Here is a 5,972-nt window from a genome sequence, read left to right on the forward strand (position 1 = left end):
ATGCATATTCTTAGTGGGAGCCTTTTGAGACTATTCTCATTTTGCTCTTGGGTGTTTTTCATTATAAAAAATGGGGAGATTGTTGGCTTTTTGAGTCCGATCCTGTTTTGATGCTAACAATCCACCAGTCTTACGCATGCATTTAGTGTGTGAACAGGTTTTCAGTTCAACACGAATATAAGATTCCGTAAAATTGAAGCCAGCGAGGACATAAATCTCACTCACTACTGGTGAATTCCATGGAAAATGAAGAGCAAAAGAAGAAGACATTTTTTATTTTAGTTGTAATGCATTTAATTTTCATATTTGTGGTCTGTAATAATACATACCTCTGCATGATATGGATAAAATGCTCAAAATAATCATAGATAGATCCTAGGGACCAACATACTTCACAGAAGACCTTTTCTAAAAGACTAAAATGACACAAAAGGTTTAGAAATAATTTAGGGTCAAATTTGGGGTAAAAACTGACTTCAGTCGGCCGAAATTGGTTTTTTAGGCTTAATTTAAAAGCCCAGTCGACTGAATCCTTGGCAGTATAAATGCCTCAATTGACCGAACAGGTCAAAAGTCAACATGTTGACTTCACTCGGTTGACCATTCTGCTATAAATGCACCGTCTTCGGTTTACCGAACCATTGACTTCTGACACCCCAACTACTTGATCGACCAAACCCTGTAGTTCAAATTGGCCTTGGTCAAACGAACCTCAAAGATGGTCAACTAACCTTTTACCTTAGTCAACCAAGCCCACAAAGGGTTCAAAATCGTCCTAATATGGTCAACCATGTCCTTAGTTCAAATTTTCCCTAATCAACCGAACTTACAAAAGTGGTTGATCGAACTTTGACCTAGGTCGACCAAACCTCTCGGGTTGGTCAATTTTTTACCGCAAATAAAAAATACCTCTTTATTACTCTAGATTAGCAATTTTGATTAGCCAAATTTTTCTCTCTAATCTTTTGGGCTAATTTTTATCAAAGTTCCCCCAAACTAATTTTTCATTGCAAAAATCTTTCATTGGGGTAAATTTTTCATACTCTCTCAAAATCTCTTTCATTCATTCATTCACATGAAGAATCATTTTTGAAAGAGAGTTTTTATTTAGGGCATTTACTTCATCAAAAGAATTTTACTCTCATTATTTCTTTCATTGTGTTAAAATCATTCTCAAGAGTAATTCTTGGTTATCCCCATATGATTTCTGGAAAAACATTTAAAGGAGAATATTTTTGTTAGGGTCAAAACCTTTGAGTGTTCATTATACAAATTATATTCAAAGGTTGAAATATTATTTTGAAAAACACCTTTACTCTACTGAGCATATATTTCATATCATATTAGAGTGTATATATTTGAGTTTTAATGTGTACATCTCTGCTTGTATTCAGAAGCATTATAATATATACAAAAAAAAAAAATTATTGTACCGATTGGGTTCAGCTTGTTAATTGAACTAGGAAGTCTTAATCTCGTAAGTGAGATCAGTTAGGTTCAGCAAGTAAATTGAACTAGGGAGTCTCCGCCCCGTAAGGGAGATATTTTGGGCTCAGCCTTGTAATTGAGTTGGAGTTTACCTCGCCCCATAAGGAGAGGCTGTAAGGGCTTCTACTTCGCCCATTTAAGTAAGCAAGGATAGTATAATCCTTAGGGGGTATGCCCAAAATGAGGACATAGGTTGGTTTAGCCGAACCTCGATAACAAATGTCGTGTGTCTCTCCCTCCCTTATCTCATTTCTTTTATGCACTTTAATTTCCATATGTGTATGTCTGTTCATTTACAGTTATAACTATTTGCATGCTCACATTAAATTAAATGAGATTTACTGCACATGTGTATGTCTACACTTATAGTTTAATTATTTTACATGCACATTCGTGTTATGAATGGAGTATGGTTTGTAATGAATCAACGAAATGGTTAAAGTAGAAAATAAGTTTTTAAAACCCAATTCAGCCCCCCCTCATGGGGATACACCAATTCCAACATTACCTATACAATGAATTGTGTGATGGTTCATAATGGCAGTGCATTTTTTGACTTCATGCTATAAAAATGTTCTATTCAATGCAAAGTTTGAAGCTGAAATTGCCTATACAATTATATATGTCAAAAAAATTTTGTAAAAATTTTGGTAGTATCTCCTTTTAAAATGGAGCATACCCATTTCTGACTGCACCTTCTAGTAAAAAAAAAAAAAAACAACCTTTAGTGGCAAACAATAACATTGTTTTTTCACAACATTCATACACAAATTTATACATTCATACTATGTCCAAGTTTTGTAAAAATTTCAACAGAGTCTCCTCTTAAAATCGAGCATACCCATTTCTTACTGCATGTATTGAAAAAAAAACAACTTTCATAAGCAAACAATCATAGTTTTTTCACAACATTAACACCCAAATTTATACATTTATACTATGCCCAACTTTTGTAAGAATTTTGGCAGAGTATCCTCTTAAAGTTGAGTATACTCATATTTAACCAAACATGTTGAAAAAAGAAAACAACCTTTATCAGCAAAAAATCACAATTTTTTAACAACATTCATACAAAAATGTATACATTTATACTATGTTCAACATTTCTAAAAATTTTAGCAGTCTCCCCTGAAAATCAATTATGCCTAGTTCTGATCGCACTTGATTAGAAAAAAACCTATCATCGGCAAACAATCACAGTTTTTTCACAATATTCATACAAATTTTTTTTCATTTATACTATGTCCAACTTGTGTGAAAATTTCGATAGAGTCTCCTCTTAAAATCGAGTTTACCCATTTCTAACCGCAACTTGTTAAAAATATATATATATCGGCAAACAATCACAATTTTTTCACAACATTCATACACAAATTTATATAGTTATAAAATGTCCAACTTGCGTAAAAAATTCAGCAAAGTGTCTTCTTAAAGTCAAGTATACCCATTTCTAACAGCTTCTATTTAAAAACACAATTTTCATTGGCAAACAATTAGAGCTTTTTCACAACATTCATACACGAATTCATAAATTTATACTATGTCCAACTTGTATCGAAATTTCGGCCAAGTCTCCTCTTAAAATCGAGTATACCCATTTTTGACTGCATGTGTTTAAGAAAACAACTTTCATCGATAAACAATCACAATTTTTTTACAACATTCATAGAAAAATTTATTCATTTATATTATGTCCAACTTTTGTAAAAATTTTGGTAGAAACTCCTCTTAAAATCAAGTATACCCATTTATGATCACACTTGATAAGAAAAAAAAAAAAACCAACTTTCATTGGCAAACATTCACAGTTTTTTCATAACATTCATACACAAATTAATACATTTATACTATGTCAAACTTGCGTAAAACTTTTGGCAGAATCCCCTCTTAAAATCTTTTATGCCCATTTATCGCCACACTTGATAAAAAATAAAATAAAATTACAACAACATTTAGTGGCAAATAATCATATAGTTTTTTCATAGCATACCATGTTAGCAATATCTCCCAATTACGTATACATATTAGGGAACAAGAAATAAACATTCCCAATTATATAGAAGCAATGCAATTAGACATGAACTATAATATATAGGAATGAAACTAGTGTACAAAACAATATACACACAACTACGTATAAAAATATGTTGCTGCTCAAGTGCCACACACACGTCGTCTCCTCTGTTGTGCAGGCTACTGTCTGCATCCACCCTCTCCTCCCTGGTCATCCCCATTGGGTCTCCTAGCCCATCATCATCTTGTACCTCTACCATCCCCTCCCCCCCCCCTAAGGTACTACATTATCATCTATATGAAGCGGATGGGGAGATGACTGATTTAATGATGTAGGTTGGGAACGAGGTGGAATGACCGGTACATCCACATCCTCAGCATCTATACTCGCGTAAAAAATAAATGGTGTGGATGGGGTGGTAATTGAGTCGTAAGGGGTTCTAAAGTATGGTAACCAGTCATGTGAAGGGCGGGAGGATGAAGTTACATCTACACGATATGGTGTACTACCCTATGGTTCAGTTGTGTCTGGCCTAATCAAACAGGTATATGACGCTGATGGGCCAAAGATATCATGATTTTCTATGAACGGAGGTTGTGAATTATGGTGTTATCCCAAAAGGGGGGTGAATTGGATATTTCAAAAATATTTAAGTTTATTTTACCACTTAATCCCTATTTCAATATTTAACAAAATAATTGCAGGGGATTGAAATTAATTCAAATTATTATTTCAATAAATTAAATTATACCCAATTAATTATCAATTGCATGTAATATTAATCAACATACGAACATACAAAAGCTAATAATGAGATGCAAGCCAAAATTATAAAGTTCACGGAAAGGAGAAGGTAAACATGATTTTACGAGGTTCAGCCAATTCGACCTACGTCCTCGCCTTGAGCAACCCACTCAAGGATTCCACCAAGTCCCTGCTCCTTTAATTGGGATGTAGCTTCCCTTAGAATTCGTTGTTTACAAGAGGCACAACTTCTTTCTACTCCACTGCTTACAAGAGGCACAATTTCCTCCTCACCCGATTCACAACATGAACCGTGATTATGGAATTTCAATTCTGCAAAGCTCAATATTGCTTCTAACCAACCTAGTGCATACAATAGAAATTCTAACACATATTCATATGATAAAACTTGAAGCTCAGTATGTATGTAATGATGATATCGTTATATGAATGATATGCTTCACAAATCAATCCTTTATATTGATATCTCCCAAAAATGATTTTATAAATAAATGCTTTGGAGAAACATATGGTTCGATTTCAAAATACTTTATGTAAGATTAGAAAATAAGATCCTTTCAAAAATAATCTTTAATAATTCACAGATCTATATTCTTGCTATCAATATTTTGTAAAAAAGAATCTTTGAATAAATATACGACTTTGAATATGACAATGATTTAAACACTATTTTTCAAAAATAATATCCCTCAAGAATATGTATTTAGAAGCTCTTAGGATTTGCAATCAAATACTTCTTACACTAATCAAATAAAAAATCTTTGAATGAAGATATATTTAACACTTTCTTCAAGATTTTTGTTTTAAATCAAAACTTTTTTCAAGTAGTGACCTTTCATAAAATGTATATATAAATAATAACTCATGATCAATTTCTCAAAATGAACATTCAAGAATAAGCTTATGAGATGAAAAACTCTTTGAGAATAAGCAAACGATTAGTTTGATCACCAAACCACAATACCTAAGTTATTTGCACAATATTTGCTTGAACTCCTTTTGAAAATCAACATAGCCCAAGCTTAGATATGTAGTAAACTCTTTGAAATTGCAGACAAGAGCTTAGGAATGAGTTCAACGATTTTTAGAGTTGTGTATACATTCAAGGCTCCCAATCATATACCAAAAAGGTGAGGCACTAGGGTTTAGAGGTTGTTTATATAAGTAATCTCGGCCTTAGAATAAGTCCTGACCGTTGGATCAATTTGATCAAGTGAATAACTCGCGTGTTCTCTCTCTAAAGTTCATATTTTTAAAGTTCTGGCAAGTTCAAATGACTCTGTATTCGGGTTCAAACTTCTGATGTTCCTTAATGAACTGAAAAATATAGTTTGGACATAAAGTTAGACGACTAAACTGTGGTGTTCTGTATGTTTTGTGTTTCAGCAATTAAATATTCAGATGACTGAAATAATTCTTCAGTCTTCTGATAAAATTCTTATGACGTCTGAATTAAAACTTAAGTCGTCTAAGGTTCTATCTTTGGACTTCTGAGGGTACTCCTCAGTCATCTGGGCAAACCAACTTCAAAATTTTCAGTTTAGTTTTCAAAATCATTTGAACTCTCTTACTTGAATCTCTTATAAAACTTTTTTCGGGGTTCAAAATTAGTTCTCTAAGTTCATGTTTAACCGTAGAAGGTTTTCATGAGATGCATGTGTAGGGTATATTTTGAGCTTCTAACTATATCATATAAATTATGCAC

Source organism: Malania oleifera, chromosome 1, assembly GCF_029873635.1.
Source record: "Malania oleifera isolate guangnan ecotype guangnan chromosome 1, ASM2987363v1, whole genome shotgun sequence".
In the NCBI taxonomy this organism is placed as follows: Eukaryota; Viridiplantae; Streptophyta; class Magnoliopsida; order Santalales; family Ximeniaceae; genus Malania; species Malania oleifera.